The sequence below is a fragment of the Melozone crissalis genome, unplaced genomic scaffold (genome assembly GCF_028551555.1).
Source record: "Melozone crissalis strain CALT ecotype California unplaced genomic scaffold, PUWL_Pcris_2 ptg000023l_1, whole genome shotgun sequence".
In the NCBI taxonomy this organism is placed as follows: domain Eukaryota; kingdom Metazoa; phylum Chordata; class Aves; order Passeriformes; family Passerellidae; genus Melozone; species Melozone crissalis.
The window spans coordinates 14,409,998-14,436,482 of NW_026535801.1; positions in this window are offsets into that span (position 1 = coordinate 14,409,998).

Genomic DNA, 26,485 nt, shown 5'->3' on the forward strand with positions numbered 1-26,485 from the left:
AATACATTAGGCTAACATTCTCCGTAAGTTTTATTCTATCTCTTTAACCACCACAAAATTCTTTTAATCTGACCTTAAGCACTGCTTTTCCTGGGTGGAAGTGTTTGCTTCCTGAATCACAAAATTTATTATTCTCAAGAAGCAGCCTGAACCAGCAAGGGCTGAGCTTAAATAGAGCCCCTGGCCTATGCTTCTGTGCCTCTATGGGCAGGGCATGTAAGGGGAAGCCCCAGGTGAAGCTGATCACAGTCCCCAGACCCTTTTGGCATTCAGGGCCCTGGCAATTATTGATCTGGCACTAAATTGTAGAAAGAAACTGAAAAGTAAAGTTGAAAAAGAAATTTTGGTGTCCTAGAAACAATGTGTACTGTTGTGTTCATGGGGTGCTTAGACCAGGTGAGATGTGGAGTACCTGTGCATACCCACGTTGTGCTTGGGTTGAAAGGCACCGTACGATTTATCTTTAGCCTCAGTGTTAATAAATTTACCTGAAGGATTTTCTTTGGTAATGTGAGCACTGGAACTTCGTCCCAATAGATAACAATTGTAAATACTATGGAGGCTGAGATTTTGGTCAGTGGTGCATGATGCCCACTATAAACTGAAAATCTGAGATGAAATCCTGTGTCCCTACACTCATGCAAGATTTGCCACTGCTTTCCATGGAGCCAAGATCTTGCCTCAGGCAAAAGCAAAACTGCAGAGGTTACAATATCTGCCCTTCCACTCCAACTCCCAGAAACAAGACCTGCATGGCAGATGTATTATTATTTATTAATATGCAAACTTGCACAAACCTTATAATCTCAAATTATAACTGAGTACTTTCCTAGTTGATAAATCACATTTCAAAAGTGTTTCAAATAACACTTAAACTATTTTTCTTTCTGGAGTAAAATGGGATGTCAAAGTATCAGCGCAAATAGCAAGAACTGTTCTTTTCAGACATACTGAACACGAACAAGCTTCAGTTGGCAAAATCTGGTCATTGTTACAAAGCAAACCTTAGCTGGAGTTGTATAATGAGTTTGGACTTTCCACCTCAGAAGATGTCTATATTGATTTGTTTATATGGGAAAACACAATTTCTGAAAGAATTATCTAAGAGAGAACGCTAGAAATTTGTTGTGGCACAACAGAAGACAGTTATACATAACAAAAGAACTGTGGGATAATTATAAGAAAAATAAAATACATCAGTAGAAACAGATTTCATTCACTGCTGAAACTGCATGTAAAAGGTAATTCTACCTTTTGCTTTTCCTTTCTTAATGATGGAAAATCTACTTGTACATTGTCTTGGCTAGGACCTGACGACAGTTTTACCAAGGGAAAGATGAGGCTTTATTCCTCGCTGAGCATGGGCCAGCCTGGGACATGGTGTGTGTCATGCAATGCAGTCAGGACAGTCTTGTCCTGCTCTCCCCACCCTCGTTTGAGCTGATTTGTTTTCCTCCCAGAACTGCTGGTCAGTTGTTAATTGTAAGACCACGATGAAGCCTGACAGTTGTCTCTCATGCACTTATATTTTAAAGAAAACAAAAGCTAGCTCTTACAAATGCTCTGGGAAACCAATATTCCTCTGTTGCAAACAGGAACTGGGGGAACTGAGTCAACACTTTCGAGGAGGAGATGAACACCCTCATCTCATGGCCACACACCCCCTTCAGTTCAGAGATGCAAATGCCACTGACAGCAATGTCCTCAGGAGGACCAGTACAGCAGAATTAGAAGGTCACTGAAACAGATTACTTTTCCCATCATTTTTCACAGTTGCTTTTTTATTTTTTTAACCTGGCATCTGTTCTCCCATGTGTGCATACATATAAAGGCCGCTAACTCTAGCTGTTTCTTTAGACACATTTCTGGGATGGGGATGGAAAAGACCTTTTTGTTGGAGAAAAGGACATCAAGATTTGAGGCAGCAAACCTTCTCTTGCTTTCAAAGGCTTTGAATTGCTGCAGTTACATGACACAGCCAGACAACTGGCTTAGCTGACTCATTACATTCCTTCACAGATGAGAAGATAGTGGCTTAAAAGAGACAATAAAAATTCACAACTTGCAAAGCACCTTTGGGTCTTCAATATACTATGTACATCATTTGTACACATGTTTGTGAGATGGAGGAGGCAGGCCTGGGAGAGATATAGAACAAGTAGGAATATAATTAAACCTGAAAACTAATAAGGTGAAAGACCTATAGGAAGCTAATATCACCTTGTAGTTTCACAAGTTATTTTTAAGGACTGTCTAAAATCAGTGAGAATTTGATTGTGGCATTCACAGCTGTGATACTAATCAGTGGGCTCAGCTACAACACAAATCTGGCCTCAGGTTGATATTGATTGAACATCTATTCAATCAATAAAAAACCATAACCCATTCCTTTATTTCATCTAGTCTCAGAGTCTGCTGTCCCACACATTACATCTGAATAAACTGCAGCCTATGCTGTTTGCAGCAGGAATGACTCAATACACAAAGAATAGTGTGGTTCTACCACCTTTTCCACACTGAGCTGTGCCACTGGTGCTGCTGTGCTAACCAGCAGGGACAGATGCTGAGTGAGAAATTCTTCTGATAAAAGCTTGTGCCAAGCATTTTCCTCCTAGTCAAAACTTGCAACAAAAGGGGGTGGGGGAAACAGGACCAGTAAGGAGTATTTGCAAAGCAGCAAGAACTCAACATCTCTGGCTTTTGGGCCTTGGGACCAGGAATTTGCAACCTGGGCTGATTTTGGATTGCATGACAGGACCCTGAATTTGGATTTAGTCCCAGCAGGCTAATTAGATATGCATGATAATCCAAACAAGTATGAAAAAAGGTCTTTATTTAATTAGACAAACAACGTACTCATTTTTTTACCTTCACTCCAACTCACTTAAGTGTCCAAAGAACTTATTCTCTTATAAAACTAACACACACACACAAAAAGCAGAGGGTGCTTTTACAAAGTATACTTCATCTAAACAAAATGAAGAAAGATACAAAATAAGAGAAGATATAAAAGACAGAGAAACAGAATAAAAACTGCTATTCCTCCTTCTCTTTTGTGGATATAGCTTATAGTTTATTATTCATATCACTTGTGTGCACCTCATGAAATGAAATTCAAGCGGGTAGAATACAGAGAATGAAGAACTCAACAGCTTCACTTTCCTGTGAAGGTGCATGCATGTACATACCAGAATGGACATTCCCACACACAGGAGCCCTCACGGGGAAGGGAGAGAAGCAAGGGCTGTGAGCAGGACTCCTACTGGGCAGGGGTCATCCTTGTCCTCACTCTTACCAAAATTCAAGTATTTACTCAAAGCCTGATTCTTTGAGACACTCTTATTTAATCCTGCAATATAAATCAGAATCTTGAAGTTCTGACGCCCAAAGAAAGGATGAGTAGGGAATAAGAGCAGGTTTCAATGGGAAGATCAGGTTCAAGCAGAAGGTAGCATGCCCTTTTTTAATTTCCAGGAGTTTTGGCTTTATAGCAAACATTTTAAGGGGCTATTTGTAAAAGCAAAAGAAAAGCACCTTCAATTCTGGAAAACACAATAGGGCAAACAACCCATGACAATCTGGATTTCCTTTCAGAACTATGATGCATGAGGTATCTCCCTATAGAAACAATGGATAAATATAATGGATAAATATTTTTATGGAAGCACTGCCTATATAGCACAGATGAAACCCTCCATTTTACATCCCAATCACAAGGGTGCATTCCAGAGGAAGGTATTCTAGAGACTGCTGTTGAGTCTACCCTGGAATGCCTTTGTGTAGCAAAGCAAACGATTGCCCTGAAGGGATTTTCCCACTGCTCATAAAAAATGTCACAGCCTAGCCTTGTCCCATCTGTCCTGTGCTTTCTCAGGGCAACATCAGTGCAACCCATTTGGAGAAGCCTGTGCTGTAAATAGTGATGTTTAAATGTTACACAGAACAGTGGCAATTTTTTTTTCACACTTAAAATGTTAAGAAATGAATATATTAAAAGGTGAGCACAACATGGTGTTTTACCAATAAAAACGTAGCAGGGCCAGATCAGCAAAGATTCAGAGCCTGTCTTCATTTGAAGGGGAAGGTTCAGGAGAACAGGGAATCGACAGGAGAAATGATGAGTGTACTTTGCACATACTCACACAAACCACACAGCTTCTACTAGAATTGCAGCCAATAACTCTGCCCTGCCTGGCCCACCTTGTTTCCTTACTGGATGTAGGGAGATCTGAAGTTTGGCGCAAGAAGTACTTCCAGCGAGAGAGGTCTAGGATGTGGTAGGGTCCAGGCACACCTACATGTGTGCTCCATGGTGCCTCTGTCACAAAACCCACTGGATTTAAAGTGTAAGAGCAAAAAAAGTTTGGGTCTGTGATGTGTCTTCCAGCAAGCGCTGGAATGCAGCTTAAGGCTTCCTCTTAGAGCAGACTGTAGGATATGGATGCAAATTTAGTATGTCTGAAAAAGAGAATAAACTCAAAGCTGTACAGCACTCCCAGGATGACATGAGAGGCCAAGATCCTCATCAGGCCTCCCTCTTAGACCTTGAGAGAGAGGCCTTGAAGTGGGATATGGAAGGAAACCATGTCCTGACAAAACCTTCCAGGTCTATCTATTGGCTAAAGCATTACTCCTACATATAATCTGCAAGGCAGCATGGTTCCCTCCACCACAGTGTCCCAGCCCTGCACTGGGCATACAGAAAAAACCCACATGCCATGAAACTTTCTAATTTGTAGTGGCACTTAACAAGCCAAACATGCCCACAGTTATCAGAGGAGCAGCCTACTAGAGCACTAGAGCAAAACCTCTATTCTAATATTTACAATTGACTGCTTGCTACAATTGCATAGTGGCTGCCAGGAGGACTTTGAGAGGTGGCAAGAACAAGGCAATAGTCATAGGTCAAAATACAAGTAAATGAGGGATTATTTGTTTTATACCCTTTGACTTAAATCTTTCCATTGCCTCCTTCCCATACAATATAATGCTGTCCATGAATCTCCCCACAGTCATCTTAGAGGTTTCCACTGCACTTCTACAAACATTTCCTCATAGTGTGTCCATTTAGATACAAAATCGTTTAAGTGGAATGTGATTTACAAAATGGACTTGTGCTTTTGACAAAGTAAAGGTAAGCCCATACCTTTTGCCCCAATTCACTCAACAAACTTGTTGTTAATAGATAAATCAATCTGGACTTGCCAGACTTGTATCTCTGCAGATGTGAATCTCCAAGGTAAAACTTTTTGATTTAGCAATCTAAAACCTCAGGGAATACAGACAATAAAATACACACACTCTGATTCTTGGGGCCCTTTTTGCCTATTCTGAAATCCCTGTTTGTCTCTTACTGTCTGCATAAGAGGATAGAAATCCCTGTAGAAATAGAAAATGGGCAGAACTGGAAACAATGGATGCTGACAAGCACACTATCATTATAGGTATTTATGTGCTGAGCATCAAATTGATAGTATCTTCATTTGTAACTTTTGCTCATCTGTTCACTATTATTAAATGAGCTCAGAAACCAGAGGAGATTTAAGAGCGACAGAGTGTAATTACACACTTTAGAAGAAGATTTTTTCATTGTGGTTTTAGAACATAACAACCTATTAAAAAAAAAAAAACCAGCAGAAAGAATGTGGGTATTTCAATTCAGCTACATTGCTGTCCTCAGAGAGCAGATGCATTTAAAAAAATCTGCTTTTTACTTTGGCTCCAACTAAATGTACAAACAATGCAAAGGCTACTAAAAGCTTTTCCCTTGAAATACACAACTCTGCTTAATGTAGCATTTTGGAAACCTTTTTAAATAGTGATTTTTTTCAATGTTGATTAACAATCTTATTATTTTTAGTTTTGTTGAGTGATTTATCTGCTTACTTTCATAACATCCATCTATACAGGAATTTGTACAGTCTAGCTGTAAAGTAGCTGTGTTTTATTTGTTCTATTTGATCTAGCAACAAAAAGCTAAATATTTTATGACATTGAATCAGCAATGGCAAATAGGTATATTGAAAATGAGGATGAGCAACAATGGGTAAGAAGAGATATGAGGGAAAACTAACAATTCTATCCATATGACTGTGCGAAATTACTAGCTTCAGCTTAAAGAGGATAGTGTCAGAAATTATTTCTTTAGGAAAAATGTGGCATATTATTATTCTTGGTCCTGTGCAGTGAAGTTCTCCAGGGGCAACTCGCCTTTAGTTTGAAGGCTCCATGTCATATGATGAGCCAGGTTTTACTCTTCATGGGGATCTTGTGGTTCCATGCTGCCACAGAGAGCCAGAGTCATCTGGCTATTGCTTTTTCATACAGAGATCATTTGGCTATTCCTCCACACACCATGACTGCAGTCTATCCAAAAGTCACAGGAAAATATGTGTCATTGTGCCTGAAAGAAGCACAGAAGTCCCTGGCCAAGGGAAATTTCACTTTGTGTGTTTTCCACCCTTATCAAAAGTTTATTATGTTTGTCTCAGTGTAGGACGTGTCTGCAAAAGCAAAGTACTACAGAACTACTTGAAAACTACCAATATTTACCTCACACCTAGGAAAAAAAGAAAGCAACCTCAAGAGACATAGACTTCCTAAACTGATCCAGCCAGCACATGAGCATCCTGAAATGACTGGCATTTAAGAACCCTCCAGTTACCACACACAGTCTCTTCTCTGCCACCTCCAGTGCCTCCGTTTCATATCATGCAGCATTGTATTGCTGAGGCTCTGAGTAAGCAGAAGGCTTGAATGGTACCAGTGAGCACAAGAAGATGGTATCTGTATCTGTTTGCCTGGCAAAGGTATTTAGCTCCTGTCACTTGAAAACTTTCTCATTTTGTGCAGGGTCTAGTGAGCTAATGTAATGATTTGAATTCAAGGAATAATCAGAACCATTATTTCAGATAATAATTTTTCAAGCTACAAAACCTTTCTCCCCATTTCTGAAGAATACATGAAAATTTGAATATTTCCAAAGGGAAGGAACTTCTGAAAGGACTTGTGATCAGTATGTATGGATACTTCTACACAAGTATGGTCCCATTTCAGAGTGAAGCCAAAAGAAATAAGTTTTTGGTCTTTTCCTGGTTATTGCTAATCCACTGCAAATGGAATAGTTCATCTTTTCCCGTCTCCTGTCCTTTAGAACTCTCCAACCCAATCTGATACTGGTGGCAAACTAACGTAATAAGATGTTATATATGTATTTGTGGATCAAAATAAAGTAAAGCATTAAAAGCATTTATTGTGTTGAAATTTTCTATGCCAATTTTCTGTTAAGAAGCAGAGATTCAAAAGGTCAGGGCTCTTGCAGTACAGAGTTAGTGGTATATTAGTTACAGTAATTCAGCCTGAAAATTCCAGGAGAAACAAACACAATGGAATGCCCTGAATTATAGGAGGCGACCACAGCTTTAATCAGCTCTTGGGAAAAGAGAAACATGCATTTGGTTATTGACAGTTGATAAACTCTATTATGAGGTTTGAAGAAACAAGGAGTTCTATGTTTTTTTTCTTTAAGTAAATGAGCTTTTGTTTTCTTGCTTTTCCCCCTGGCCCTGATTACAGAGCCTTTTTTTCCTCTTTACTAGACTGATACACTTTTAAAACTTGTGATTTTTCCTGGCATTCAGAATTTTCAGACTCTCACTGGACTGTAAAGTCTGGGATGAGTATGCCTCTAAGTGATGTCTTGAAATAAAGTCTAGGAAGCAGCAGAGATCCTGAGATGATTGATTCTGTACAATGGAACTGTGCTGATTACACAAAGGTCTTAAAATCCAAGGTCTGACTCAAGCCTTTGAAAGAAAATTCAGCCAGGCCTTCTCAGTCAGCTTAACATGCTTGTTTTCAGGAAACACCTATTGCCACAATTCCTTCACTGAAGAAGTTATCACTGAATTTTTCTTATTGTAAAAAACTCTGCTTCAGAACGTAAGTTGTTATTTAAAAATGAAGATAGAGGAGGAAAGGGCATACGCTGTCTTGGCTTTCTCAACAGCACTATCATCAATACATTAAGCCAATGCAAAATGATCACCAAAACCAGAAGCAGTGCCTTAAGGTACTATTTGAGTTTGCATAGGGCCTGAAACACAAGCTTGGAGATGTACAAATGCCCCATTCATTTCCAATGTTTGATTACTCCACAACTTTTAAGTTACATGTTGATGTTACATTAAATTGGTAATTGTATCAGAGAATTTCAGAAGGTCAATCAACCTCCCAGTGGAGGTTGTTCCTCCACTGTCCAGAGTGAAATATGAGACATCTAAAGCAAGGAAACTCAACTTTATTTATAGGTGTGGGCATTTAAAATTTCATTATTTTCAAGCCCATGGGGTGATATTTCTTCCCTTTGTAATTGACTAGGATTTCCAAATGTTTCATCAACATTTTCTGCCTTGTCCAGAAGCATTAGAAATCCATACACAACACCAGAACAGTGTGAATGCCAGAAAATGAAAGAAATAATTACTGAATCAAGGAACATCACACAGCCATGAAAAGAGGAAACCAAGGCAGTTTGACCATCTTTTTTTGACATTATCCTCTGGCAATTAATTCCAAAGGATAGGCTCTTTTTAAAAAAATAATGTTTCATTACATTGCCTTGCCAAATAGCAGTGTATACCAGCTGTCAGGTTTTCTCCTCTTCAAGCAATGCTGCCACAATTTCCTATCAAGTAATTGCCCTCACAAGCAGGTACTGGAATAACATGGGACAAAGAGTTTTGTTGTGTTCCTTTGAAAGACATTTGAGTCAGAGGTTAAAGAAATCACTGCTCCAGAGGCTCTTAAACATGTCATTGTCATAATATAAAAACTGACTTACTAACTTAGATTATTTGGAGAGTTAAGTGCTTGTGTTATTGCAAATTAAACTAATTAGTATCGTTTCCTGACAGCTGCAGTGAGCGATAGCAATTCCATGATTTTTTCTTCAGCCGATCATGTGGGATGAAGAGAAGAGTGGAGACAGCTTTGTGATTTAATGGAATGGGATCAGTTTATCATCATAAGGGCACATCGTTCCATTCTTAGCACAACTCTGCTGTTTCCTCTGCTCCCTCTCCGTTCATCAGCTATTATTGCACTATTAACTTACTACATGGAAGCCAGGGGAGACAGATGGAAGTTGCTGGGAACTTCACAAATAACCAGACAAAAAACTACACTGGAATTTGCTTGAAGTATTTCCTGCTTTTGGAGCTGTTGTAGATTATATTCACCATCCTTTTAACCAAGATTGTTGCTGCCAGTAGAAGATACAAGAACCCATTTCAATACCATAACTGGTTTAATTGTTATAAAGACAGAATCGTGAACTAGTGATGATTGAAGTCTCTAGCTTATATGAATAATTGTGTAAAAAGGGAAAGTTACAGTATTTAATTGGCAGGCATTTAGCAAATCACTTGCATTTATCATGTGTGGAAAATGTGCACCAATCATGGTGGTAAAACCATTGTGCTTACTGCTGCCCAGAATTTCCATAAGATTACGTGAGGAACAATAGCAGACAATCCCAACAAACCCTAATAAAATGTCATACAGAAAACTAAAAGTAATCTGATCAGTAAGGAAACGTCTAAGATTTCTTTAGAAGAGCCAGAATGAAATAAAACTCTTGTCCATCTCCCACTTCACAGAAGCCCACACAAATGGATAAAATTACTCTGAATTCAATTATTCTGGAATTCTAACTTTCTAGAGACCATTGGGTCGTGCTTGAACTTTTCATTAGATCGCTTTGCTCAGATTTATGGTCTACTTATGTTACTAAACTGGCTCCAAAGATTTGCTATATCTTGGAGCCATTGGAATAGACTGTAGCTTTGTGGTTCACAGACTGGATTAATGTTTTCAGCTACTAATTAATTGCTGATCACCAGCATGGAAATTGAATTATCTATAATCATATTAAAATTTGGGGGTTTGTTCCTCTCCTCCATGAATCACTTAGCTTAGAAAATCTTGATGGAAAGAAATGCATATTTTTGAGACAACACAATACTTAACTAAAACACTAAAAGAATTAGAGAAATAAATCCTCTTCATCATTGCTGAGCAGAAATTTATGCATAATGCCAGCTATCTACTGTCCTAGTATGGTCATTGTTTGCACAGGGCCTGAGTACCTTCCACTTTTCATGCATTTATTTTCAGAACTATACAAAATAGGGAATTTTTATGGTTTCTAGTGACCCTTTGCCAAGGGAAGAAGTAAAGAACAAGTGAGAATTCTTCAAGGCAGCACTAGAACCATGTGAAGCAAGAGGGACTTAAAGCTGCTTCCTCCATGTGTCAGATTTGTATCTGTAACCACATAATTTTTCACATCTATAATCAAGATGGCAATAAAAAAGTCCATCAAGGGAGAAGTGGCTTAGATCCAGTTTCCATTCACTGGTTTCAGGGACCTTACACATTCTGAACCAGGAAGAATCTTCCATGGCCACTTAGGAAACACTGCTTTCCCAGCATCTTAACACTTCCAGTCATTGTTTTTCCATGAGGATTGATTCCTATCAGTTATTATTTTCCTTATGTTTTACCAGTGTACAGGGCTACAGTAAAGCTGTGCCATTCTAGTTGCTCTGCATCACTGAAAAGGAAAGATACTGTTCATCCTACACCCATCAGGCTTCCGTCTGCCACTGCTCTTGACCAGAGATTTTCTCCGTCTTGGCCAAGGACCCTTTGGTGAACTTTCACCTTGCTGACTTGGCACAAAACTATTTCCCTATATTTTTTTTCCTTTCCATTCCCAACCACTGTCAACCAATCCAACCCTTCACTTGAGACTGTGTTCATTGCCATGAGATCTGTTGGCTTACATTCCCACAAAAAAAAAGCTGAATTAATCTTTGCAGAAAGTTTCCTTTGAAAAACAAGAAGCTTGTGCTGTTACGCCAGATATTAATAGATGATACTGCTAACATTTTATTGGGCAACAGAAACCTTTTTGTCACCTCAATGATAGGCTGATTAAAAATATCAGTTATTTTCAAGTGAAGATCTTAATTAGGAGTAAAGAAAATAATGAGCAGTGAAAATGAAAGGACATAAAAATGTTCCTCAGTACTGCCCTGATGTTATTTCATAATCTGTGTTGCATTACAAAAGCCATTTGGTCAAAGGCACAAGAAAGGTATAAGTGAGTAGAAAGGAGACCCTGTTACTAGGACCAATATGTACACTTTTCAGGTACACCAAATGGGGGTGGTTACACACTTTCAAATTTATAATTGTTTAACTGAGTGGTCCAGCTATGAACAGTCTAGAAATAATCAGCACATTCTAGACTTAATTATTTTAACTGAATATTTATGGCCTTTAGACAACTCTTAAAAAAAACAGTATGTCTCAAAACGAGGAGATATAAAACATGCACTATTGAAATGCATTTTATATTGTCATCTAGTAAAGCTGTTTCTTTAGGAAGCTCTTGCTCAATTTGTCAGCCAGGACACAAACCAGTAACACCCTCAGCCTGGACCAACCAGAGCTTTAATATTAGAGATGGGTGAACCTCTAAGTTTGTGATTTTGGGAAATTTTCATTAATCATTTCAATGGCTGACCCAACTACATGGCAGTGGGACTTCCTTTTCCTGTATTTTAAAAGACATGCACTGTGGGTTTTTTTCTTCTGTAAAACCACATTTAAACATCTGCATAAAAACTTTCCCTTAGTTAGAGGCACCATGAACTCAGAGATGAGAATACCTTACATCCTCCAGGACAATATCCATTAGGTAAAAGGTAAAATCAAAGGTACATAATAACAAATCAGTTTTACAATCAGCCATGTAGAAGAAAGTCTGGATTCTAATTGAGTTTGCCTTCATTGTTTCCAGAAACAGGATTCTACTTCAACTTCCTGTCATCAAACTTTAACCAAGGTCAAGTGATACATCCCTGCAGAAATTAAGGCACTGTCAGTAACAGGGACTTTGCCCCATGAGCTCCTCATGACTGAAGCAGTGACAACAACTGAGAAGTTTGACCAAATGCTCCTGCTGTAGGCAAAGTCAAGTCTGCTCTCGGTTTCTGTCTCCTCACAGGTCTTCAGAACTGTGCCTGTGCGTTCAGTTTGGTTTAGAAATCTACTAATTTGTTGGTAGTTTGCTATTTGGGCCAATCAAGGTGGTTTTTAGTGAGTAAACACACATCAGTGTCTGCAGACAGCAGATAGGAAGCTAACATCAAAATCAGCTGAGACTTTTGCTCATAGAAATTCAGTATAATGCTTTTAAAATGTCAGAAGCAAAAGTAGTCTGATTTTAATTTAAATTCAACTTTTTAAAATACATTTTTATGAACTATTGGCTCATATAATTCTAGATGTCTTAAATTATTATGAACTTGAGGAAACAATATTTCAACACGATACATCAGGAAAAGCACTCACTGAGGGTCTCTAGCTCTCAAAACTGACAAGTCCTTTTGAGTATCTGATATATCTGAAAGGAGACTGATTATATTATGTTTTAGTATCTAGCGTCAGAGAGGCAAACTTGCTTAAGACATCTCAAGACAGTCTTTTGCAATCTGATTTCCAAAAGTTCTTGAACATTAGTGAACTGATATCCTAGATGGAGACAGGTACTAAAAACATACAATAATTACTTTGAGATTCTGTGAAAATTTAGACAGAGCAACTTTTCATAAAATTTTTGAGGGACATAATCTCAAGACTGTAGTCTCAAAGTTATTGAAGAAGTGAGATCTGGTGAACACAATGTTTCTTTATGGACTGGAAGAAATAAACAGAATTGGGTTTCTTTACCAGAAGCACATTGCCATTTCTTTATTATAAGATAAATTAAAACAAAAAAGTCAGCTATTGACTTCTTAGGTTACAAGGGTTACCACAATAGCAAAACAAAGCTCACACTGCTGATCTATTCCAGGGGTTATGGCCAGTCCTGTCTGGAACAATAGCCACAGCAGAACCCACACAGTGCAGCAAGGATGTGCTACTTGAAAAAATATAGCTTTGCAGAACTTGTCATGTTTCAGTGGCAGACATTCCTGAGACATATAGTTCCCTCATGACAAATATTGTCTATTACTCAATTAACACATCTTTAAACTGAGAAGACAGGCTCTTGGCAAGAGGCACTTGCATTGTGTAGTTAAACAGATAAAATAGTTGCTTGCCTTGTTATAGAAAAATTCTCAGCAGAGGCAGCGTGCACCCCTCCCTCCCAGCTGACAGCATCTCTAACCAGACTGCTACTCCAGCAGCTACAGCTCCAAATGCTCCCCATCACCACAGAACATGCCTTGCAGTGGCCTGACACCACTGGCTATGAGTTAGCAGTGTTGCACTCCAAGAGCCAGAAAGCCTCAATGCCTATCAGCTGCAGTAGATGCATCCACTCTCCATCTGCTTTCCTACCAGCAGTCAACACTGCACCTTCAGAGAGTTACACAAGGCTTTGCCACAGACTCTTCCTCTGATCTGAGTGAGGAGCATGTGTCAATAGTTTATCCAACACAGCTGGCTTGGCACACCTTGCATTTTCTTTCAGGATCAGAAAGTACTTCACATCATCTCAAAAAAGCAGCACTGCTAGCACTCACTAAAAGTGCATGTCAGCATTCAAGAAAGGAAGGAAGGAAGGAAGGACAAAAAGAAAGTCACAGTAATGAAGCTTCTGCCTATTACTCATCCCAGCCAGTAATTTAGAAATAAGAAAACAGTTGACCAGAGAATTACAGTGTGGTTGTCTGATACTTAATGAGCATCCCAGGGCCACAGGCTCCCTCATCATCAGAAAGAGCCTTCAGAATCCTCTCCAGGGGGGTGTATTTCTATTACAACCCACAGAAAACTTCCTTTTTGAAAGACCTTCATTTAACATCCTGAATTCATCAAGAACAGAACTTTCTCAGTCACTTCTTATTCCTTACACGTTCCCTTATATCTCCCACTGGAGAAAACAGGACCTGCAGGTTACTGCTTTGATACCAACACTGTGAAGCAGCAAGCCTCAGCCCATACAGTCTGTGGCCTCCATGAAATGCCATCTGTGGCCCCCAGGGAGGCTGTTCCTGTCACTGCAGCACAGACAGGTCAGTTTGGCAGCAATGGTCTGGTTTTGTTTGGACATTGCAGGTATGTGGACCAATCACCAAGATCCACAAACTTAGATTCAGCATTTTAAGATTCAGCTTTATTTTGGTCTTGGGGTCAGAAGCCAGTCCTGCAGACTTCCTTTCAAACCCACAGTCATGTGCCCTCCCTCTTCTCCAACCCTCTCCTCTCTCAGGCAGGAGATATTGATCAATGACCTTTGGTCAAAGATGATTGATCAACAGGCTTTTTGATTGGGCTGGAATGGGATCTATAGCACTTTTTTCCACTGTGAAGCCAAACAGGCTGAGGCAATTGCCATGGATCTAGAATTACATATGAATGTACTCTTCAATGGATCACACCTTCTCTCACATTTCCTTGCAGATTTTCAACTGCTTCTTATTTTGTCCTAATATCCTAGAACCTCTAAATATTTTTGCTGTTAACTAACTTGCATCTTTTTAATACAAATGAAGAAGTAGTAATAAAATGTCCACCCTTCAAATGTCTAGTCTCAAATTGTTTGGCTGCACTTAGAACATAAAAGAATGTACACATAGGAGACCTTGGTGTCTTATTGTGCTAAGTACACTCCTCTCTAATACAGTGACTTGGAAATGTGATCATGCATTAAGACCAAAGACTAGAAATACAAAGCCTCCAGGCTGGACAGCAATGTCTGCTTTTGCTTAAACAGTAGACAGGAGGGGGGTTTGAAGGCAGGAGATCAAGTGCTAATTATCAGAATTATTGATGAATACAATGTCTATTTCTAAAAATGTTAGCCATTTATTTAGGCACACAGACCCATAGGGAAACAAATCTTCTGTACTCTTTGCCCCAGGAATGTTTCCTACAACATTAATCCATGTATTTCTTTGTCTTAAATAGCCACTATCAAGCCAAATGAAAAAATTTATGTAGTTACTTCACAATTAAGTGTTTGTTCAAACACTAAAAAAAAATTGTATCTGTTTTTTTTACGAAAATTCAGGTTTGCTTACACACTATTCCAATGCATGGCTATTTTTGAAATGAGAATCTTCTGCACAAAAGTTACTTTTCTGCGCAACACTTGGTCAGAAATCCAGAGAATAAAAAATTCCTGATGTTCCAACAAACTCCACCAAGCAGAATAATTTTCAATTCTATTCCAATAGAAAAATTTTCTAACCAATCTTCAGTCTGAAGAAAAGACAAACTTCTACCAATATCTTTCTTCTAAGGATCTGTAATCTTAAATTTCAGAGTTAAAAGAATCAGAAAAGAACAGATTTCTTCTAGATTTCTATGATTTATTCTCTACCTGCTATATACTCAATTTCCTTATTTAAAGAGTTCAAGGTTTTGAAATCAAGTGACCAGTCTGTGCTCTTCCTTTCAGCGCTCTAATACTTACATATCATTCTACTATTTAAAAGAGTTAGTGAAAGTGGTGAGAAGGGCAGGTACTTAGGGCTGTCATCTTCATTAGCCATCTCTGGGCTTTCATGCTAATTACATTCTGCTTACTGGATTTGCTATTTTAATGATTTAAATAAGAATAAATGCTCTGAGAAAAGGAAGGAACTAAAAAGATAACTGTAGGGGTATTCTCTGATCCTATTCTTACTTGATCACATAGGATTCATTAACCATTTGTTCTCATAGTGTCTCCAGACATCAGAAGTGGCAGCTAATACAGGAGAAGTGCAATTTACACTGGAAGTGTACCCCACTAATGTTCAAACAGCCAACTTAGGAAATGCTGGGTTGTTTTTGGAATAACAACAGCAATAATAATAGCTATTCAGAATTGCAGCCATGCAAACTGATTAAAACAGTGCTAGTCCTGGATTGGTGAGATTTGACTCTGGTAAGACCACTTTTTTCTGTGGCAGAAAGAGTTCCCTTTTGTGTGTTACTGCTCCAGTACAGCACTATGCCTTGGGCAGACAGGCCAGGGCAGTGAGGAGGATTACTGCTGCAGGGCTCTGCACTCTGGGCAGCATGATGCACTCTGAGGCAGATTACTGTGATTTGCCACCATGCAATCCACAGATATGATTGCATCTCATTTCAGAACTAAGTGGAACTGTCTGCCCCTTTGTGTTCAATCAAAAGCCACACGTTGACTTTCAAATTACATCTGCATTTACCACCTAAAACATGAAAGGGAGCTTGTTTTTTCCAGCAGTATCTCCACTCTTTGTGCACCAAATTCAGTAACCCACCTGCTCTGATATGCACAGCAGTTCCCTTCTTCTCCCACAGACAAGATGATGGGATTTATTTCAATCCAAGAATCTATTCTCCCATTTTCCCCGTTGGGCAGTTCCAGGTTCTCAGGCTCCAGCTCTGGCCAGTTTTGTAAAAAATACAAGTTTCTGAATTGTGTAATAAATCCCCTGCCAGTGTGAAAAGCCTTGGGGTCAGTATGTACCCTTTTCTTTTAAAACTAAGCTTATATAATAGGACAGCTGTATTTCACATGCATTATTAGCTGCATAGCAAAGAAGGACATCTGTATGGCTCAGCTGAAATGACATTCCCTCCTAAAGAATACCTTGTATCCCCATAGGGTGAGGCAAATGCCTGCTGTCAAACTCATACATGAAAACTTAAATAAAAAGAGCCTTATCACTGTATCTTTTTAGATGGGAACAGAGATTAAAGAATGTGTTCAGGTCACCTGGGAATTCTGCAGTGCAACAAAATGGACACAGATCTTCAAAATTCTACCTGAGCAATTTAACTACAAAGCTTTTCTTCTGTTCAAGCAATCAGAAGCAGTTTAACCAGCATGACTTTTTATCCTTTTACAAACTAACTAAAGTGCTTATATAAGACCATAAATTTTCTGGTGGATGAAATACCATTTCTGGGGACCTCTCTGCCATGTTGTTTTGTACAGTTTTAATCAGCTTGATGCCAGCAGTGATAAGATATACCCCTACCCAGAACAACACAGAGCTCAACCCCAGAAGCCATGGATCTGTGACTGACATTTGAAAGACTGTAGACAGTATTTTCTATTCCTAGCATCATCAAGCAGAGCCCTGCAGGAGACTGTGGCTTCCTTGGATTGACAGCTGATGGCTGCCAAGGGGAACAAATACTGGGTATAGATTTTCCTATTTCCTCATATAAGTCTCTGACCAAGAGAAGGCTCCTTAGGAGGTGGGAGGGAGGGGAGATAGGGTGATGCAGAAGATAAAAACAGCAGCACAATCCCACTAATCATATGTCTGAAGATAGCATTGTTTGAAACAATGAAAACAGACAGGATAACACCCACCTCTACTCATTTCCTTTTCCCAGAACATCTTCCCCTTGGAATACATGAGTCACCTGGAATAAGTGTCAGGCCTGATTGCTGTTGCAGGTAGTGTTGGAACACATACCATAGTAGAATCAGAGTTGGAAGGGACCTTGAAAATCATCTAGTTTCAACTCCTCTGCCTTTGACAGGGACACTTTCAACTAGACCAGGTTGCTCAAAGCCTCATCCAGTTTGGCCTTGAGCACTTTCAGGGACAGCCCTGTGGGGCATCCACAGCATCTCTGAACAACCTGTGCCAGTGCCTCATCATCTCACTGTAAAAAATTGCCTCCTAATATCTAATATAAACTTATAGTCTTTCAGTTTACAGCCATTTCCCCTTGTCCTGTCACTACATGCTCACATAAAAAAGTCCCTCTCCAGCTCTCTTGTAGGCTCCCTTCAGGTACTGGAAGGCTGCATTTAGGTCACCCCAAAGCCTTCTCTTCTCCAGGCTGAACAAACCAAACTCCCAGTCTTTCCTCAAAGGAAAGATGCTCCATTCCTCTGATCATCTTGATGATCTCCTCTGGACTCTCTCCAACATCTTGATGCCCTTCCTAAGAGGCAGGAGTCCAGGTAGCATCTCATGAGTAGCTGCTATGATAAACAATTTCATAACCGTTTATGAATTTTAAATGAATTTTAAAAAGCATTCATTTTAAAACAAAGCAAGCCAAAATTTCCAAAACCAGAGTTTCTTGTGCCATTGCCAGACTAGTTTCTACCCTTCTCTCTCCTAGTGATGTCAGTCACTAGGAGTCTTCATGGCTTAGCATACTGAAAACACCTCATGGCTGCTTACTAAAAACCTACAGCCTGGGCAATCTAATCAAGGAACTGGCATGTCCATGTGTTAGTGCCAGCTTCCACCCTCCAGGGGTCAGCTGTGCAGACATGGAATGTGTGAGTCAGTGCACATACAAAAACAAGCAATGTTCAAAGCAGCACATGCTGGTTTGTGAGCTGTATATGTCTGAGACCTCTATCCCAGCACATTGATTGCTACAGCTTTCATTCCTTTTTGTTCATCATCATGAAGCAACCTCTAGTGTTTCAGCCCAAGAAATAGTGCAGTCTCCTCCCCACATCAAAGAGACCTCTAATATTAGTGCCTTGCAAAACAGGACTTCAACTGCTATCCAGAACTACTTATAAACAAACGGAAAACAAAAGCCAAAGCCTCCTCATCATTATACAACTGCAAATGTTTTGGTCCTCCATGTCAAACAAGCTTGGTTTTGACATAGACTTCTAAAGTTTCTGCTGGCTTGGCAATCAACATCCCTGTCTCACAAGCTTCTTAATATCCTAAAACTCCACAGCTGAACAGCAAGGAATGATTTGATGAGAAACGATGGATTAATTAATCTCACATATCTGTTTAAGAAAATGACAGGAATTAAATAATTTAAAGCTAAAACTCTTTGCATGTCTTTCTTCTGAAAGATTCTTTGTATCAAATGCTATGAATTCATGTTACTCTGCCACCAGTAAGGCTTTTGCAATGTAGCAGTGGCAGCAAATAACATATAACCTGTGGTGAACTGTCATGAGCAGTTAATTTGATACTAAACACATTTCCAACAAGTAATTGACAGAGATATTTTCTAGGTGCTAAAGTATTTTTGTGTCACTGAATTAGTATCACAAGTGTCTCAAGTCCTCCAGCAGGAAGAAATATCTGCAAACAAGGGGATTTTTTTAAATCATGGTTTTGGCACTTTCTAGAGGCCTCCTATTCAGCTAATGGCTCTAGCACAAGTTTACAAGCACAGAGGCAGGCTGGATGCTAGGAGAACATTGCCATTCCTCCCAGGGAGCAATTGGAGGTCTGTCAGACCAGCTAGGGGCAATGCAGAAAACTTTCCAGGAAGCCACAGACCTTTTTATTTCTCTGTAGCCTTTTAGCTGTCTGGCAAGCATTAGAAACTCCTGCTTACATCAGCCCTAAAGAAGACTGCCCATGTTACCATCCCATAAAGAAGGCTCTGGGGTCCCAAGACCACCACAACATCATATGCAGGCCATGTGCCCTGGTGGCAGCCATCTCCATTCCATGCAGATATTTTAATTTGCCACTTTCAAAGCAGCTGTGTCAGTACAAGCAAACTTGGAGGGGGCCACACTTACCCCTGAGGAACCAGCTGCAGGAGGAATTTGATGAGCAAACTCACACTTGTGCTATTACAGCTGAGAACATGGCAGGGGTGCTTTCTTCCCTCCCTGCAGTGGCTGTGATCACGGTTTAGGCAGTCTCACAGTCCTGCTCCTGCTTGGCTTCACAATGGATTAGAAATGCAAGGGTTTGGTGTAACACAGTAAGGAAGCCACATGCTAAGGGTCTACATCAAGGCATTTGAGACTCATGTTCATGACATATTGTATAAAGAGATAAATAATGCTCTTCTGAAATGCTGGTTTCCATCTACAACAAAACTAATAGAACACTTATTAAAAGAGCAGCTCTTACAAACTTTGGAAAAAAGGCAGAGAACAAGCAAAGTGCTGTGTATTTGCATTCATACTGAGATCCTTGGGTGTTAAAACTGCTATAACTTTTTTTTTCCAAGTATCATCTGTTGCATTCTTGAATACAGTCAACCCCTACAGTCCAGGGACTTGGGCAGAAACAAAGCAAGCATATGGTACGTCCCACAGAAATTTATATTACTATTTTTGTGCAGAAGCATAAGTTTTCATGAAATTAAAAATAATATTTACCATACTTTTACACATATATCTGTACCTCAAATAATCTATGCAAAGTCAGAGGGTAGATGGGAGTCTGATGGAACTATCCCTCTATAGGGAGGACCCATGACCACAGAGAATACACTGCATTGTTCTAGGAAAGAGAGAAGATCAAGAAATGCATCCTATTTTAGCATCATGATCTGCTTGCATAGCTTAAAAGCGCCTACATACCTAAATACCAGATATATGAAAAACAGGAATTTTCAGTTGATACTGATGCAGTGATCAACATAGATACATTCACAGGACACCCCTCCTCTCCACATTCTGGATTTCTGGAAAGGGATCAGCACCATGAAAGCTGGGAAGGCCCTCATCACCAATGGGACACACACAAGGAAGAACATTTACATATATATAATTCTTAACATATCTGTGTTTTGGGCTCACTTCTCATGAAGTGCTCTCTTCAGTTGTCCCTGTTTTAACCATGATTATCCTGAGCCACAGGAGTTTATGTTTGGAATGTGCCCTTTGTGTGTCAGGGCTCCACTTTAATCTTTTCATTCCAGGTGGACTTTCCAAAGCAAGGCATAGTAGATCAAGGCAAAGTTTATATGGAAAGTGTATGAAGCGAATTTAATGTTTCAGTTTTGTGGTGGCCAATCTGAAACATGCCTAATCTGACGAAATTTAAAATAAGTGGTGTGACACTCAGAATCACACTGTATGCATCACACTGTGAACCCACCTATTTCAGATATCTAAAATCCAGCTTGGTTAAAACAAGAAAATTATTTCAAATATTCCAAAATTAAAGAACAATGTTCATACTAACATACCAAGCTGAAGAGTCAGTCATAGAAGCCAGTCTGTAACAGAATAGTAGGAAAACCCTACCATGACTATATCCAGACATCTTAAACACAGGTTTGGCTGGCAGTCTGGAAAATGCTAAGTTTAAATGCCAGTATTTGCACTTGATAGTACACTAAATGCATAAATCCTTTAACATGATACTTTGCTTGAGTCAGAATTCTATGCCTATAAAGCTATTAACACTAAACCACAAATGCCCCAGCAGTTTAAGAGGTGGAAACTGAGTTGCTGACATGTTATTGGGGTTTTATAGAAGCAGGTACATTACGGAAAACTATTGGAAAATAATTAATTTTTAAAATAATGTTTTGTTAATGACATATCATCCAGATATAAAAACTATAATTTGCTTTTAAGGCACTTGGGTTATCATACATGTGGCTGTTGATGATTTTTATGATGAAATAAAGACTTGCTCTCAACACAGAGTAATAGGCAAAATTCAAACATGGAAAATATTTTTTGCATTACTTGAAGAATCAGTTTTCTCAGGATTTTCACTTCTATATTTTAGGGGAAACCAAAGTATCCAATTTGTCTTTTTTATTTATTTCATTTTTTCCCCTGAAAATGTTTTGACATTCTGTACTCGCTTGTTTTAGAAAAACAAGGATTTTTTTTTCCTTAAACCCACGTCTCTTTGGTAAAAAAAAAATAGACATTTAACAGAAACTGAAAATTCTTGTTAAGAAAAAATAGAACATACTAGGTTTAAAAATCTTTTGACAGGAAACTGTTGGCCAATCCTACTCCTAGAAGCTTATTGATCCTTTATTTGTGAAGAATTAGCTGCCTGAGAGCTGACAGCAAATTGTAGTGTGCTTCATTGCCTAATGAGTATCTCAGCACATTTCAGAAACAATATCTGCCTCAAGTTGAGCATTTCAGAAGTGAGAGATTGTTTTGATGCTTCTGATATGCTTTTCCCCTTTGCATCACAAGAGGAGCTTTGGGATAAACAAATAAGCCTAATTTACCTGATGAAATGATGATGGCTCTTAACAAGAGTAGATTTCGAATTCCTCTGTAGAAAGAAGGTGAATTCTTTTCCAACACAAGACAGTGACACATCCTGTTGAACTGATTACTACCTCTGACACATTAGTTCATGTAACAAAGGAAAGGCCATTGTATTAGTCAATACACCTTGTGGGTACAGAGTCTGACATTTGGCTCCAACCTCAGACATTGGAGAGCTTTGCTCCTCTCTCCTGCACCACGACTCTAAGGGCAATGCTCATGGGACACTGGGTTTCAGGGACCTCCACTAATTGTGCTCTGCCCATTAAAAGACACCTTAGAAGAGGCTGTGCCTCTGCACTGCACCCTGAGGAAACAAAACCCTAACTACACTAAAACAAGAGGTGAGAGTCAACTTATTAATGTGCCTCTTGGTGTGTGTGACTTATTGTGTGTGCTGGTGCATCTCCATGGAGGGGATGGAGGGTAATTCTGTTCCACTGCTGCTGGATTACAGCAACTGATGGCATATTCAGACAGACCCTCATTTTCCTCAGTGAACATGCAATAGGACAGGCTCCAGCAAATAATCTGTGGAAAAACATCCTTTTCCCCACAGCATTTTGTCATGTTACTCAGGTTCTACTCCCAAATTCAGATAATTACTTTCTCTTTTCTATACCTTATTTTCAGATTCAAATCACTTACTTCACTCTAGTGCTGAATCAGTGTTGTTTTTCTTCCTTTGCAAGAAACATGGAACTGAAAAAGCAAGATTCTTATTGTTGCCAACTGATTCCACCTTCCCTCAGAACAAGGAGAGTGTCCATGCAAGTGAAAATAAGCTTACTGCGTAAGGGGCACATGGTATAGAAAAAAATTGTCAGTCTATTATTTTTGTGTATTTCCACTGCACCATGATTCTGTGCCAAACTGTGTCTCTTTCTCCCGAAAACCAAATTAAAGTATCCTTGCTGGATGGCATGATTTCTTGGTGGTTTTTATAGGCAGCCACAGGAAAATTAAGTTACGTGAATTTTAGTCAGAAAGTCTTGTTTCAGGTTCAACAAAACTGGGAAGTGATTAATCCTCTTCTAAAATATTCCAGATGAGACCTGATGCATAAAAAAACCCAGTTCCAAAGTGGTTACTCTCCAGATTCCTTGTCTAATGGTTGAAACTGTTCATGCAGCAGTGAATAAAGCCGCTAGATTTTTCAGTTCCAATAGAACACTACATTAATAAAAGATTTCACCTTATGTGTTTCCTAAAGATATGATAGTGGCAGACACTGAAATCATCACATTTTGCTGAACTTTTCGGTGAGTTTAAGAGGTAATGAAACACCCAGGCCAAATCCTAGAGGCCAGGTAACACAAAGAAACCATGAGGAACACAGGCCATGAATCCAGAGAATCCTCTTCTTGAGCACTATGTCATATAATGTTTTTGAAGACCTCCTTACAGTGCATGCCCAGCATTAGGGTTTACCTTTAGTGTGAAAAGAACACACATCCCTACCTGCCATTGTCTCTGATTGCAAACATTAAAGTAAATCCTTGTGCAGGTCAACAGAGCAGCAGGAGGGAGGGAGGTCATGGCTACACAGAGTGCCCACTATACCTCCCTCTAGCTGCCTTGCCACCAGCCTGCATTCCTGAGCTTTCCCTGCTGCACAGCACCAGGGGTATATTTCTGGTCCTCAGAGCTAACTTGCTGTAGCTACACAACGCTGCACTGTGTCATGTCGACATAACTCACATTTCTGGTAATGCAACCTCACTCCTAGATGGAGTTATGATGATTAGGTTTCAGCAATCATGCTGCTCACAACAATCTAATTATGAAGAAGAAACCTGACAAGGCCAAAAAATAGCAGACTGAAAGACACCTCAGACATACAGTTGTAATCCCTGTTCTCAGTCAGCTACCATTGCTTCAGCACTGTGCATTAGCATGCTTTCATGCGTGATCCAGTCAGTACTGATCAGTAAGAAAGTTCAGCCAGGCCAGTCAGGCAAAATGGAATTAGAAAGCAGACTGCCATCTGTATGCTGAAAATATTCCTCACCTTTCCAAAGGTCTCATATAATCATTCTGAAGGAAAGAACAGATCTTTTGGAAAGATCTTATTGAAAGAAATCCTTGGCATCTTCATTTTCATATGTGTGTAGAAGATATTGTTTTGTAATCTGAATCTGTTAAAAATGCATAATTGAAACAAATCTCTCATTTTTTTCCAAAGGAAGGAAGGACGAAAGAAAACACTAATAGTTTGCTTTCAAAGCTTTGACATTGACTTGGCATTCTGCTGTACTTAATGATAGCTCTACAAAGAAACAAGTTACTGTCTTATGTGGGAAAGCATATTTGTGGCTGAGAAAGTGCTGCAAAAATTGCAGAGAGCTTTGATAATTTTATGCCACATTTTCACCCCTGTTTTTACAGCCAATTCATTTAGTCAAAAGTCATGTTTTCTGCTGCTTATTTTTTTCATTTCATATCTCCAAATTTAATGTTTTAGTTCTGGGTTGAATATCATTTTGCGTGATGAAAGGTACCAAGACACAACTAAGGCTGTAACACTTTGTGAAATTTAATTCCCTCAGCTCATTCCATGAGAGAGGTCTTGAATCAAAACACAGGTTACATTGCATTGCTTTTATATTCTCAGCTCTCTCCCAACACAGTCAGGCCTCTTTCACTATGTAAATACCTTTATCACGGCCACACTTTCTAACAAATCAGTTTTGCACCAGCACATCAAAGTTCCCTTGGGATCCAAAAGGAGGTGTCTGGCTGAAGTTCAGACACAGCTTGTTCTTGTGTTTCATTCCACTTCACTGCAGACTTTTTCCTAGCAGGAGCTAAGGAAAAGAAAAAATTCCAACTCCTACGTTTTGGGAAGAAAGACCCCAAGTGATTTTGCACCTGATTCAAGCCTCTGTAGTTTCTCGGAATTTTTTCTCTTGATTTCAGACAGTTTTCTGAATTTTCAATCTATTTCTAGAAAAAGCCAATAAATTATGCTGTCCTCCATTGCTCCAGCATTAGAGACTTAATAGAAAACAGATTATAAAGGCCAAACCCTTAAATCACACAAACCTTTTGAGAGGAGCAGCTACAAGTTGGTCATAAGCTTCTTGATTTTTGTTGTGTTTCAAATGTTATTGCATTGTTGCTATGGTGGTTGTGTTTCCTATCAGAATGTTTCATTTTAAATGTGCATATTTCCTAGGATTCCCTATTTCTCTGAATTTTCTCAGAACATATAAAATGAAAGCTTTTACAACTTAGCTCAAGAGATAATGGTTCTCCACTCTCTAACAAGGCCTTCTTTTCTCCACTGTGTTAGCTACTAAAGCTAAATAAATATTCAAAAAAAACCCCAAGGAAAACATTCAAAGGGCTCCTTCTTTTTACCCCTTAGATTATATGTAATTATTTTATTCATTTCACAATTATAGCCTTGCCTTCAGGCTGGGTAAGACCTTTTTTTTCCTTAAATATAAGGAACAAAACCACAACTTTTTGCTTTCTTTACTTTAAAATCTTGCCTTTTCACGGGCAAAGCCTCCTATAAGGGAGAATAAATATTGCTTGGACTATGGGGAAACTGGACCTTGCTCTCTCTTCTCTAGTAAGCAGCTAAAAGCTATATTTTTAAATTTTTGGCTTAACCCCTAAGCGTATTTCTTGCCTCAGTTTAGTAGACATTGACATAGTTGAAAAAGCCCATTATAACCATTCAGTTGTGCATCCCTCTCCCTGTGCTAGTGTGAAGGATATGACTCCCAGCAAGGTCCAGCAAGGGGAACTGCAAGCTTAGTGCTGAGCACTGCTGCTGTTCAAGTGACCCTGGCTTTTTTGGGTAACAGTGATCAGACCCCTCATCCTCTTTAGCATCAGGAGTTGCTACTGAGGTCCAGACGTTCAAACATAAAGAGCTGATGCAGGGATTCCCTCTCTCTCATGGGATTAAAGCTGCATCAGTTCTGTGCAGCCTCCAAATTAAGGACCCCCAAAACTGCTGGTGCTTCTTCAGGTAATCTGGCAGGCAGCAAAGAGCTCCACATCCATGCTTCCATAAGCAAAGCCCACACCATCCTGCATTCACTCTTCATGTCTCCAAGAGATTACATGCAGAAGCTGGGCTTATGATATGACATATTTTAACACAGAATCACTGTGGTATGATCCCCAATGTGATTAGCACAGCTCAGCCTTAGTTGGGATAGATTATTCCTATTAGTTTCCAACTGATCTTGGAGCACAAGTATTACATCTGATTTTAATGAAACACAAGACTTTGTTGTTTCCAGTCAGCTAATGAAGCAGTTGAACCTTCTCATGACTTGCTGCAATTATACCAAAGGCTGTGCATTATCATAAACAATGCCAACCCCTTTACAAGATGTAAAGTTAATCCTCCAGTACTTGTGTATTGATATGTTTGGAAATGTAAACTGAGGAGTGAAAAGAAATCAGTGCTACCCTGGTGAAATGTGACCATACCTGGCACAGAAGCTTTCACACAATATGCTGTGGCAG